Source organism: Triturus cristatus, chromosome 2_1, assembly GCF_964204655.1.
Source record: "Triturus cristatus chromosome 2_1, aTriCri1.1, whole genome shotgun sequence".
Classification (NCBI taxonomy): Eukaryota; Metazoa; Chordata; class Amphibia; order Caudata; family Salamandridae; genus Triturus; species Triturus cristatus.
The window spans coordinates 227350373-227364641 of NC_140581.1; the positions used below are offsets into that span (position 1 = coordinate 227350373).

Consider the following 14269-nt stretch of genomic DNA (forward strand, 5'->3'; position numbering starts at 1 on the left):
GTTCCTACACGTAATCTCCGTTCTTTAAATGGAGCAAATTTCGTGGTTCCCAGGTTCAAACTGGCCCGAATGGGGGGGAAATCTTTCTCCCATCTGGGACCAGTTCTTTGGAATTCCCTCCCCTTAGCCTTACGGAAGGAGGAGAATTTTGCCAGTTTTAAGAAAAACGTTAAAACTTGGCTTTTTAATAAATAATTGTGGTCCTTGTCAGTTACTGCCTCTATGTTTTGACCTCTTAGCCCTGGCGCCGGGAAACCCTTTGTGGGTATCTGTGCGCATTACAAATGCAAAAAATAAAATAAATAAAATAAATAAAAATAAAATAAACTCAAGAAGGAAAGCCACCGATGAAGAAACAAGCTAACCAGCGGTGTTTAATGAGCTGCTATAAAGTTCCCTAAGTTTCTGATATGTTTCACCGGAGGGTTTACAATAAAAGGCATCTAAAAACTGTAGGCGAGACGTAAAAATGTGCAGTGTGGGCCTTAAAATCAAGAGCCTCTCTGGGACAGATTTGCATGGCTGATGCCTTTATTCTTCTGGCCTTTGTGCATTCCTTGATGTGTTGGGCATCCTCTATCACGTGCAGCTTTCGTTGCTGTCATGCATGGCATGTACTCTGGCAGCCCTGCAAGTCCTGACACGGCATACGCTTTGTTACAAAAAATTCTTGATGCACTCTGTCATTGGATGGAAATGAAATGTGTGAACGTATCGAGATGCAGATTGTTCCTTTCTTAAAACTTCTTCTTGTCGTGGCCATGCTTCCCCTGCTCCCGCTCTCCTGAGCTGCAACTATTTTTGGACTCTGGCTCCCTAGACACTGTAACTTTAACATGGTGTCTTTTATTGCTGGTCTAATCCACTAGGGCCCTCTGTCTGCATGCTAGGCATTTCTAACGTACAGTGGGGCATTACTCTGGATCAGACGTGCACAAGTGTACAGAATGTTCTAGGAGCCAACTCTACAGTGCCTCATAATTAACTACCCTCCGTGGACCGCAGCAACGCCGACGGATTGTAGTAATGAAGACTTTTACACGAGAGGCTGTTGGAGTGAGGCGACTGACGTCCCACTCTTATCCAAAGCATGTAGTAGCCTCTTAATGCCAATCCAAGGGATTGGCAGGCAGTCCGAATCTAAGTCCTCTTTTCTTCTTGATTATGGAATGTTTGGCATGTTTGCTGCAGTAGCCATTTGTATTCAGATTTACTGAGCATCTCTTTACCTTTCTACCATTTCTCATAAACAAGTAAAACTACCAACTTAACCTTTCGGCAAGCTAAAAGCAGATCTTCCTAAATTAGTCCCTTACTCTTAATCTTCCTACTGGGAAGTGCCTCGCGTGATTGAGGGCGCAGAGTGGTACCGCATTAGTGTTTACTTCATTCTTTCATACATATATCCATTCATCGAAAACTGTATTTACTTTTAACTTCCAACTATAACCTATTCATAGCTGCCAAGTGGGGGACCAAACGCCAAGCAGGGCATCATTAGCCAATCCTTGCTTATTATTAGCCCAGAGTGCTTAGTATGCTTGGACTTTAGAATCGGTGTGTTCAAACTGGAAGGTGAAACTAACATTTTCAGAATGCCACACACTGCTGGGTGAAAGCCAGAGACGTTTCAAATTGAGGGCAATGTGTATTCGCCACAAAAAATACAGCCCTAGCAAGTAATACAAATTTACGATAGCCTTAAAATGGTAACCTGATTGCACAATTGTTTTTTTTCTTTTCATCTTTTTAATACCCAAAACACCATACTGAATTGGTTATCTATTTTCTGGTTGATTCTAATTTTAGGTCAAGCCTACTAAACAACACATGCGCTGTCTTTTGCAAGGCATATTGTGGTTAACCAAGAACATAGAGGGGCTTGAAGCCCAACTATTGCTTACCATTGGCTGGCTTCAAATTTGTGTCTCAGCTAAAACACATACACATCCACGACTGCTAGGTCTGAGGAAGATTGCACTGACCTTCTCAGAAAGACCTTTTCCTTCTAGTCATCCCGGACGCGGACAGAGAAAACTGGAACAAGACTTGGCTGTAAAGGAAATAAAACAGGAAATTTGAGACTTACAGTTGGGAAAGGCGGTAGGGCCTACGGCCTGCCGGTGGAACTATATAAATGTATGGCAAAGAAGGTAGCAGGACCCATGCTAGACATGTTCAGAGCAGCCAGGGAGGAGGGTTGCCTAGTGGAAGATCAGAGAACCATGTTCTACAGAATATCCCATATAAAATACCCTCTGACTTCTTTATGAAAGTAGATAGTGTATTGCTGGAACTCCTGTGGGAGATGGGCAGTTCAAGAATCGCACTCTATAAGCTTCAAAAAGGGGTGTATGAAGTGGGGTTGGAGGTCCCGGACATATACGCAAGTACTACTGGGCTGCACAGTTGATACTATAAAATGACTGAGTGCTCATGTATACAGCTGAACCGGCGTACTGTATGGATCGGAACATCACGGGATGTCAGGGCTATATATCACTGTTGTATACAAGGGGGTGTGAGGCTGCCCCGCCGACCTACCCCCAGACTGTGGTGAGGCTGTGGCGACAAGCCACTAGATTCTTGGGATGGGACAACAAATGACTGGACAGGACTCTGTTGTGTGACGATGACCTACTGGGAGAAGTTGGGAGGCTAAAGGGGGTTTCCAAATGGGAGCTACTAGGCATTGAACACCTAGGGGATGTGTGGATGGGGAAAGCATCAGTAACATTCGAGGTTCTACAGCATGAATATGAGATGCCAGAATGCTTTAAATATTTATATTGGGTCATAATCTGAGGTGCACCAAATACTAGAGTGAGAGTAATTGCCAGAATCAGCACCTCTTGGGGATCGACTCATGTTGGACCCCATGATGGACAAGGCCTACTTATTGACCTACAAGAAACTAATGAAAAATTCCCCTGCCCCTCTGCAGAAACTACGGGAAGCGTAGGAGGGAGAAATTGGACTTCTAGAGGAGTAGTATTGGGTTGAGGCAATACAGAGCCCTGGAAAAATGGCTACATCTGCCCATTTCTGTTTAATCCAGCTGCACATGCTCCATAGGTCGTTCTACTTGTAGGAAAGATATGCTTCTTATGGTTACCCCCACTTTTTGCTTTTTGCACCCACTGTTTTGACTAGTCTTGCTGGGATCCTGCTATTCAGGACCCCAGCCTATCTGCTTTCTCCATTAAATTGATATGTATGTACTTTGGTACAACTCCAGATTGGATACTGGGGTACCCTTATCAGTCCCTAGTGTATGGTACACATGTACCCAGAGGCCTCCTATGGGCTGAAGCATGCATTATGCCACCCCTGAGAGGCCATGCAAAATGGAACCTTAGGTCTGCTACTGCAGCCTGTGTAAGCTGGTGCTTGCACCCCTTACGAGAGATATAGGTTCACCATATCTACATATATCACTACACTTAAACTTTTGTGAGTCACCCCTATAGCAGGCCTTAACAATCCTGAAGGCAGGGTGCTGGGTTTTACTTGAGAGGGTGCTACTGCATGAGCAGTTCCCCTCTGCACTCTTCGGAGACCATTCTCCCGGGCTGTACGTGATACTACCAGACATATAGGTAGAGGTGTATTATAACCTTGCGGTAAATGCTATCTCAAATGACTGCAACGAAGTATGTCGTGGTGGTGTCAAACACCTCAGAATCATACCTCTACACCAGTAACTGGTGTGGGAAGTATGATTCCTCCCCCCTAAACCGAGGTTCAAGGGGTACCTAAGTCTACCGGTACCAACTTTCTCGAGCTTTACAGCACAACATGGATGCTGCCAGCCACAGACACGAGTCTGCCCTCCTGCTGCTGAGCCAAGCTCGAGCAGAGGAAGGTCAGACAATAGGTATCCTGTCACAGGGAGGTGTGACCACCTCCCTGACAGGATTTAGTGTATTGGGGCTGGGTGGGTGCACTGTCTCAGTGCCAGAAAGTCTGCACGAGGGCACATTTAGTGTCCCTGTGCATACTCCAGCTCAAACCAGTTCTGGGAGCCATTTGCTCCTGCTGTGGCGCGAAACTGGACAAAGGACATGGGTGTAGCCACCCCTCTGTCCTGTCCCTCCCCTAGGAGGGTCCCTAGAATCTGTCCAACCCTCTCCCGTGGGTATAAAATGGGTTACCTGGCTACAGGACATTAGATTTTACGCGAACAAGATTCTGCAAGAAGATACCGCTACACTTCGACCGTCTGGACACGCTGGACTTCGCTAGACCTCCCTTGGGCTCGACTTCGTCTTCCCTTGCCGTCCCCAGTCTCGCCACTGTCCGTGATCCATACAGGCTCCGTGCAGGACCCTGCGGACCTCCAAGACAACAGAAGAATCTCCCTCGGAGTGAAGGAGTCACACCCCTGCAAACGCAGGTACCGTAACGCATCTGACCAGTTTGCTGATCCTGAGCTCCTGTGGACTCCGAAGGCTCCAGCAACACAGGAGCTGGGTTTCTGAAGGTCTCGGAGGTCGAGTTGCCCTCTTACTGAGTTTGAGGCAAATATCCCTCGTGGAGACCGTATAACCCGTACCCCTGTGCACAGCGTGTATTTGCAGCTGCACATGATTGTTGTTGTGCAACAATTCCGTGCATTAGACCATTTGTAGCCCTGACCCCAGCGCAACTTTTCTGAGAAGGACTCCGGCATCCTCACACTCTGTGCCCTGCTAGCTGGTATCCTGTCAAACCGCCTGAGGTCCCCTCGCGACTCCTGTGCCATCTGCCTGTGGGCCCACTTGATGGTCAACTTTGCCTTATTTGGGCTCCCCTGGTTGCTCCAGGCCTGCCCTGACTCCCCTTGCTGTGGTGAGTCTCCTGGTCCTTGCTGGCTCAGATCAACACCGAATGTGACCATCTGCGTTGCTTGCTGCTGCCAAGGATTGTTGGGGCCCCCGCCAGACACCGACCCCTCAGCAATCGACATCCATTTCACGGGACAGCTCGCCTCCCTCTCCTGGTCGTCCTAGACGTCTCCTGGTCCTCGCAGCTGAAGAATCAAGATCACCGTCCTCACACCTGGAGCACCCAACATCGGTGGGCATTAGTCTACCCAAGCCCCTGGTCATTCCAAAGTGGCCCAGACTCTGTCCCCTCTGCTTTCAGGTTCCTCTCATCTAGAATCGACGTTTGGATTCCACGGACACTTTTCTTGCTTCCAGCAACATAATTTCTTTGTCGACATCCATAGAGAACGACGAGGGTTTCCGACGCCACTTCGTGCCTATACACCTGACTCCTCTGGGATAGGTAACTCTGGTACAAAGGTATCTACGGGTGGGGTGGCTCTCCAACCTCTTAAGTTCCAAAGGTTGTCTTCGTAATCACGACTTTCCTATTGAATTGTACGGAGCACGCGATCGTGTTCTCACTCTGCACCCGCCCTCCATGGGGTCCCCACTCACTCACCTTGGGTGGTTCCTTGGGGTCCCGGCGATTCTACACCTTCTACACTAGGTCTAGTCCCGAGTCGTGGTTCTTATACCACTTTTTTAGTATATGGTTTGGTCCCCCGGGAGCCCACTGTGTATTGTGCTACTTACGTTTTGATTCTTTGCAACTGTATTATTTGATTTGTGTTCTATCCTCGTGCAGAGTGTTATATAGAATAAATACATATTTTTATAACTACTGTGTGGTTTCCCTTTCATTTAACCAATACTAAAAGGATGCATTCTGGTAAAAACAAGGGTGCTTAACATTCCTGCAAGACTTAGCGTGAAGGCTTCTCTTCATAGCTACCACTAGGATAGCTTTCTATAAAGGTTATCTTTGACCTAATCACCATAAGGGTTGTTTGGACTGGTACAAGGTGCCCACTTTAATTAGTGGACAGCATATACCAGGCCTACTTCTCACACTAGTCCAGAACGCTTCTGCACCGCCTGGGGAGGTGCGACACCGCCTTATGTGGTAATAGTTGTGGTATGGTAGGTTCTCTTTTCCACATACTCTGGGACTGTCCAGAAATTCAATGTTGCTGTAAGGGATTAGTGCAAATTATGAGCCAAGTCATTAGACTCAATGTGCCACGGGCAGCTAGATGGCACCTCCTATCTATATCTGGTGACAGAGTGGCCTAAAATATCAAAAGACATGGCTTGCACTGGCATCTGGGATTGCTAAGTGAAATGTAGCACGGGCCTAGGGGGGGTGAGCGAGTCACCACGAATTACACACTGGGAGAGCGTTCTAGTTTGATGTCATAGGGCTGAGTACGTGGTGTACCATAGTCGGGGCTGCCCAAAGAAATGAGAGACAATTTGGGTCGACCTGCACAATCACGGGCTAGTTTGCATCTCTGCTTCCTCTGCTTGCTTTTCAACCATTACATTTTTTTGTTGTTAAGCACTCAGTTTGACCTGACCCTCTCTACAGAGTCACCTCATATTTTTGCCTTCCTTTGCTGAACCTGATTGTTAGAAGCTACTCTGTGCACTTTTTACTTGCTAACCAGTGGTAAAGACCTTGTGCTCTCCCTTCTAAACATGGTAAAATGCACCTATACCTGATTGGTAATTAATTAGGCCCTCGGTACTAAATTTATCCAGGGCCTGTAAAGTTTAATACTACTAGTGGGCTGCAGCACTCATTGTGCCGCCCACTAAAGTAGCCTCAAACATGTCTCAAGCTTGCCACTGCATCCTGTAGTGCAGTGTTAAACTTACATTTCAACCTGGCAAAGTAAACCTTTTAACAAAACACACAAGATGATGGACAGAATGTTGCACATTGGCAAAATATTCACCCCCAGTCACAGATCTGGGTTTAATCCATCGTTGTTTTGCTCACCACGCCACCCCAGTTTAGACATGGCCATATGGAAATCAGTCTTGACCCTGTGCCTTATGGGAACAGTCCAGCCCGAACTGCCAAGCCATTTCTTCCCTGGATCTGAATCAAGCATCCTAGGACCGGTTTCGGGGTTTCAACCCTCTTCAGCCAGGATAGCTTGACTCCAGTGGCGTAGTGAGCACGGGACCCACGTCTGGGCATACCCTTCCCACATAGGGCGAACAGCAAAACTCACAAGATGATGGACGGAATGTTGCACTGGACTGTTCCCATGAGGCACAGGGTCTAGACTGATTTGCATATGGCCATGTCTGAACTGGGGTGGCGTGGTGAGCAAAATAACGATGTATTAAACCCAGATCTGTGACTGGGGGTGAATGCTTCGCCAATGTGCAACATTCCGTCCATCATCTTGTGTGTTTTGCTGTTCGCCCTATGTGGGAAGGGTATGCTCAGACGTGGGTCCCGTGCTCACTACGCCACTGGAGTCAAGCTATCCTGGCTGAAGACGGGTGAAACCCAGAAACCGGTCCTAGGATGCTTGATTCCGGTCCAGGGAAGACATGGCTTGGCAGTTCGGGCTGGACTGTTCCCATGAGGCACAGGGTCAAGACTGATTTGCATATGGCTATGTCTGAACTGGGGTGGCGTGGTGAGCAAAATAATGATGGATTAAACCCAGATCTGTGACTGGGGGTGAATGCTTTGCCAATGTGCAACATTTCGTCCATCATCTTGTGTGTTTTGTTGAAAGTCAACCTTTTGCCAGGCCTAAACCTCCCTATGTACACTTAAAAGTCACCCCTAAGGTAGTCCCTGAAGGCTCCTAAATGTAGGGTGCATGCTGTGCTGTTTAAAATCTATGACATTTGTAGCTAGGTTTTACATGTCCTAGTAGTGAAAAAACTCATAAAGTAGTTTTTCACTGTTCTAAGGCTATCTCGCCGCTTGGTTACCTTATTACACTTAATAATAACTTCAGTTTGGGACCAGATGACTTCCACACATCCCCGGCCAATGCACACGACCGCTCCTCGTGCGGACTCAAGAAGGTAACTTTAGCGGGACAAATCTGGTCCCTGTATCTGACACGCATGCCTATTGGTCAGCCTGAACTTGTGACTTTCACCAGGTCTAGCACAAGCAGATAACCAAGATTGACAAGCTTGGAACCTATTTCCACCTCAAGATCAAAAACCTCTACGACAACTTCATCTACCATCCACCAGGCGCTACAGACGGCCCCCTAGAAACACCAGCCAGCCCACCATCTCCAACTGGACACCGATCACGACCGAAGACACCGCCTCGACCATGAAAAGCATCCACTCTGGGGCCCCCACCGACCCCTGCCCCCCTCACATCTACCACAGAGCCGCAACCGCCATTGCACCCGAACTACAACGCACCATCAACACCACCTTCAAAACCGGCACCTTCCCAGACGACTGGAAGCTCTCAGAAGTCAGACTCCTGCTCGAGAAGCCCACAGCTGACCCCACCGACCTCAAGAACTATCGGCCCATTTCGCTCCTCCCCATCGCAGCCAATGTTGCAGAGAAAACGGTCAACAGGAAACTGACACAATTCATTGAAGAGAACGCCGTCCTCGACCCATCACAATCCAGATTCCGAAGCAACCACAGCACATAGACCGCCCTACTCGCCGCCACAGATGACATCCGCACCCTCCTGAAACAAGGCCACTCCGCAGCCCTCATCTTACTCGATCTATCAACGGCCTTCGACACAGTCTCCCACCGCACACTAGTCGCCAGACTACACGACGCAGGCATACAACTGGTTCCGATCATTCCTCACCGGAAGAAGCCAAAGGATTAGACTCCCACCCTTCCTCTCTGACCCCACGAAAATCACCTGCGGAGTCCCACAGGGTTCATCACTGAGCCCCACCTTCTTCAACATCTACATGGCCCGCTCGCAGCCATCGTCCGACATGGCCTCAACAGCGTATCCTACGCCGACGACACCCAGCTCAACCTCTCCCTCACCAAAGACCCCACCACTGCCAAACTCATCTTCCAGAAAGGAATGCAAGATGTCCCAGTCTGGATGACTAACAGCTGCATGAATCTCAACGCCGATAAGACAGAAGACCTCGTCCTCGTCACCACCCCTTCTGCATGGGACAGCACCTGGTTGCAGACTGCCCTCGGAAGCCCACCTACCCCCTCAGACCACGCCAAGAACCTCGGCATCGTACTCGACTCATCACTCACCATGAACCGACAGGTCGACACTGTCACCTCCAGCTGCTTCAACACCCTCCGCATGACCTTCAAGTGAATCCCCCCTGAGTCAAGGAAGACAGTCACCTTCGCACTCATCACCAGCAGACTGGACTATGGAAACACACTCTACGCCGGAATCAATAAGTCCCTACTCCGCAAACTCCAGACAATACAGAACACCGCCGCCAGACTAGTCTTCGGCATCCCCCTACACAAACACATCAGCCAACACCTACGAAGTCTCCACTGGCTGCCCGTGGAGAAAAGAGTCACTTTCAGAATCCTCACTCATGCCTTCAAATGCCTACACAACATTAGACTCAAATACCTCAACGACAGAATCAACTTCCACGTACCCAAAAGAAACCTCCGATCTTCCAACCTCGCATTAGCCGAAACCCTGGCGCATCCACAGAGCAAGCGCAAGAACGCTCTCTCACATTGCAGCCAAGACCTGGAACAAGCTACTTGCAGACATCAGACGCGCCCCCTCCCTGAACACCTTCAGGAAGACCCTCAAGACTTGGCTCTTCTGCTAAACCGATCTGCAGAACCCCCCTCCCCCCAGCGGCTTGAGACCCTCACGGGTGAGTAGCGCGCTTACAATTCTGTGATTGATTGACAATTGGCTCATTGTACTTTTTTGGGCTATTTTGACATAAAACTTTAAAAACTCATACCTCCAATTTTACTCATACCTCCAATTTTACTCATTGGATTTTTGTTGTTTTGGTATCATTTTATTCAGTAAAATATAATTTCTTTTTAATACTTTATTTTTTTCTCTAAATAAATTTGGGATTTTTCTTAGGTCGTGTTTTCATTTTATTACTGTTTGAGTACTGCATAAATACACATTGCCGTGTGGTCTTAAACCCCTCTTAAAAACACCATCAGAGACCACGGGGAGGTTGCCCAACTTGTCATGGATTCGGAAGATCACTGGCTCAATCATTGCCCAGCCACCGCACGTTGTGTAATGTAAAGTAGCATGGATATGTGAAGCGTGAAACGTGTCACCCATGAGGGTATCCAGTCACTGAGTATGCGCAAGTTCTGCAAGAAGGATCTGTTAAAGAGCCAAATTTTCAGTTTCTTGCAGAAATCCATAAGTGACTCGGTTGTCCTGATGTGCTGGGAAAGGTCGTTCCAATATTTGGCTGCCAGGTAAGAGAAGGCCCTACCTCCTGTGTTGCTTCTATGGATACAGATGGTGTGGGCGAGTGCGAGTGATGGGAGTGGAGGTTCGTGGTTGGTTGGTGGAAGTGTAGATGGTGGTTGAGGTATGTGGGACCCTGGTCGTAAAGTGACATGTAGGCCTTGGTAAGCATCTTGACCTGCAACTTTTCTGAACGGGGAGCCAATGTAGTTTTTGGTGGTGATGTGTGATATGCATGCTGCGACGAAGGTTGAGGGTTAGTCCGGCTGCGGCGTTTTTGATGGTTTGCAGCATTTGTAGCAGATGTGCATAGATGCCGCAGTAGAGTGTTGCCATCTTCCAGTCTGCTTGATGAGTCTGGTGACGATCTTTCTGGTTTCAGGAGGGAGCCATTTAATAATTTTTCTGAGCAAGTGAAGTATGTGAAAGCAGGTCGGGGGAGGTGACTGCGTTGATTTGATGTCTCATGGTGAGGTTGGTCTCCAGGATGATGCCCAGATTTCTGGCGTGGTTGTAGGGTGAGTGGGTGGGGCCTAGTTCTGTGGACCATCAGGTAGGGTCCCAGGGTGAGTTATTGTTGCTGGATATCAGTACTTCTGTCTTGTCAGCATTGAGTTGGAGGTAATTGTCTCTCATCCAGTTGTCCACATTGGTCATGCACATTTTGAAACTACTTTTGGTGCTGTTGGTGTCTTCTGAGAAGAATAAGATGAGTTTGGTGTTGGCGTAAGAGATGATGTTGAGTACATGTGGCTAAGTGATGCTTGCTAGAGGTGTCATGTATACGTTAAAAAGAGTGGGGCTGAGTGAAGAGCTTTGCGGGACTACGCAGATGAGGTCCTTGGGGTCTGAGGTGAACGGAGGGAGATTGACCCAATGCTTTCTTCCTGTCAGAAAGGAGGCTATCCACTTGAGAATTAGTACTTGGATTCCAGTTTCTTGTAGTCTGGAGATGAGTGTGTTGTAGGAAAATGTGTTGAAAGTGGTGAAAGATCCAGGAGGATGAGTGCAGCAGTGTGGCCTCCATCTAGTATGATGCGACTTTCTACTGAAGCTGCCCTTATGGCCATCTCAGTGCTGTGGCTGCTACAGAAACCTGATAGTGAGCTGCTGTACAGGAGTTTGTGGTGTTCAAGGTAGTGAGAGAGCTGATGGGGTTGATGACCTTTTCTATAACTTTGGCTGGGAATGGGGGCAGGGAGATAGGTCGGTAGTTGCTGAGGACTTCGGGGTCTGCGGATGGTGTCTTGAGGAGCAGGGTGACTTCTACGTGTTTCCAGGTGTGCATGAAAGTGGCTGTAGCGATGGAAGGTCGTGTTTCCAGGTGTGCATGAAAGTGGCTGTAGCGATGGAGGGTGCCCAGCTCACCACCTGTTTCCATGTGTGAGGTTGAATTTGCGCCCGTGCTAATTCGAACAATGTAAGGTCCATGGAAGAAGTGGCTTCGTTCGAGTTGTCAGCTGTGACTCTGCACTGTTTCTGAAATTTTAATATATAGCACCCAAAAGTGACTCGCGTGGAATGCTCACCGAAGTAGTATGAATAGGAGCTATGTCACTCGGCGCTCTAGCCGAATTAGCAACCATGTTTTGGAGCCAGTTGATCTCACCTGGCCTGACAGCCTGGAAAGAACATAAGGTTCATCCAGTTGGCAGGGCATGACCGTGTGGTGCCTCTTATCCCTTCTACATTCCTGTTCTCTCTTATCTGCTGTGAGTACCAAAACAGGATGGCCGTGCAGTTCATCGATAGGCTTAAAATATACTCGTTTGTTTGTCTAGCGCATCTAGTACACGAGGCTCGCTTCTATAAATTAGTGTTTCTCTCTCCCCGGCTGTCTCTCCTCCCACGCGTCTGTGCAGTCCTCAGACAGAACATGTAAAAGCCGCCTTAGCGGTTTGGCTGCACGGTCTGCCTCCCCCTGTGATCCGAAGGTGGGGTGGGGGAGGCGGGGGCGAGGTGCTTTCTTCCATCCCTCAGTGAGCGCGGAGGAGTTGCTGAGCGGCCCGCGGTGCCCCCTGTGGGTGGGGACGCATTAGCCGCGCACTCCTGTGGCGAGGACTCCAGCAGCGCCTTTGACAAGGTAAACCCGGAAGCCTGGTCTTTGTTCTCAGCCAGAGCCCTGCTCTGCCATTTTCCGCGGCTTTCCCCGGTGCTGTGCGCTGGCGCCGAGGTGAGAGACGGGGAGCGGGGCGGTGTCCCCCAGAGCCAGCAGCACATGATTTAATGGCAGCACACACAGGGTCGCCGAGCGAGGCTTTCATGCTTGGAACATAAGGGTGAAGATGCCTTCTGAAACGATTTTCCATTTCTTGTGTCATAGTAGACCCAATCCTAACCTGAATATTATATCAAATGCCGGCTGAAATCATTTTGTAAAGGCTTGTGACGTGTATTTCGTTCATCACATTTTATCCATTTGTCGTCCAGAGAATGTTTATTGGATTTTACACTATAATCTGTGCCACTAAGATTACAAAACCCTCTCATGTTGGTTGGGCACAATGTCAGTCTTGGCTCCCAGTGTCTTCTGGGAATTGTAGTTTTTAATGGCTTCAGTTGAACCGAGTTGAACAACTAGTCTCACCAATATTGTTTTTTTTGTTGATGTTTTTTAATAGGCTGGTTCGTTCCACCAATATTGAATATTTATTGGGAATTGCGGGCATGATGAACTATGGGAATGAATACATTTAATGATAATTGTGAGCACGGTAAATTACCTTTAGTCGACTAGTAAATGTGGGGTTTAAAACAAAAACAACGAACAGAGAGCCGCTGATGAAGTGAGAGGTGCTTTGACCTGACGGGCAGAGGCATCGAGTTTGGTTCTGAGGCTACGGAAAATCCCCTTTACGACCCAGTGGGATAAAATGATATTAACCCACACATCATAAGCTCGAAAAATGTCATAATGTCTAGTAATGGTAACTCTACTGAACATTCTGTTGTCCGAAATAAAGAAAACAAATCCAATAAAGTTGTGTAGCAAAAAAAAAACAGGAACTGAGAGATGCACCTTCACAATAGCGAGTTAAATGCTCACCACTAAGATATGTGGTGATCTGTAGGTTTTGTGTTTAAATCAGAGAAACTGGTTCTGCTTGCCATCGTTTCGAACTGAATACCATTGAGTCCGGTAATGGTTATCTCTGTTATTTATAGCAGTTAGATCCATAATTGCAGTAGGAAGCACTATATAAATACACATGATTATTTTTATTATTCAACACAATTGTGTGCCTGTGTATAGTACACTGAAATGCTTTGCAGTTTACATTGGTATGTATTATTTCACTGATGGGCGTTCATTTGGCAGCGATGGTGGTGCGCACAGCTATTATGGTGGTAACATTGAAAGTTTACATTTCGTTACAGGATGTGTGTGGTTGCTTTCGATGGTTAGTGAAGATGATACTAGGTAGGGTAGACTCTTTAGGTTGACAAAGGGGATGCTTTAGGGCTATTTTGAATAATACTCAAGGTGATAGTGCTAGGGTTGAGGCTATTACAGCTTTGGGATTACAGGAGGGCAGCTATTGGAGTTATGGAAATATGATATTGACATAGTAATTTCTACAGATCAGGGGTGTCCAGCATTGGTCCACGGAGGTTGAAGTCATGGCCGCTTTTCATGGTATCCGGATTTTATACATTTGCATGAATTATCTACATTCTCAGTGAAACTCAGAGTGGCCCAGTGGTTGCAGTAGCAGTTGATTAACTTAATTCTGCGGGCTCCCATTAATCCTGCATTGGAGTGTTACACTGTAGGCAACACTGGCCAATGTCCTTGTATTGAAAGCCAAACCCTTTGGCTTCAGTATTAACATCCGTTGCCAAGTGCGCACTCGCACTGAAACCATTTTGGATCACAGCTTTCAGTTAGGAGTTATGACCTCACATGAGGCCTCTTTGGATGAGGCAGGAGAAGAAATAGCTGTGGTGGATGGAGGTTTTTAGCTCATCAATGTGGTTGAGAGGTTTCTCTGAGTGTGTTGTGCATGGTGTGGTTGAGAGCTTTCTCGATGGAGTATGTGTT

General features: G+C 47.7%; 1 protein-coding gene across 25 annotated transcripts in view; it reads left to right on the top strand.

Annotated features, from left to right (window-relative positions):
* NEDD4L (NEDD4 like E3 ubiquitin protein ligase) overlaps nucleotides 1-14269 on the top strand; it is a 1669848-nt gene that overhangs the window by 787327 nt on the left and 868252 nt on the right. For 3 of the 25 annotated variants that reach the window (XM_085630323.1, XM_085630328.1, XM_085630360.1), the window contains exon 1: nucleotides 12095-12310. The exons of the other annotated variants lie outside the window; for them this stretch is intronic. The gene's annotated coding sequence lies outside the window, so the exon portion shown is untranslated. Of the gene's footprint in view, nucleotides 1-12094; nucleotides 12311-14269 lie in introns of those variants that run through there. 25 annotated transcript variants of the gene reach the window in all.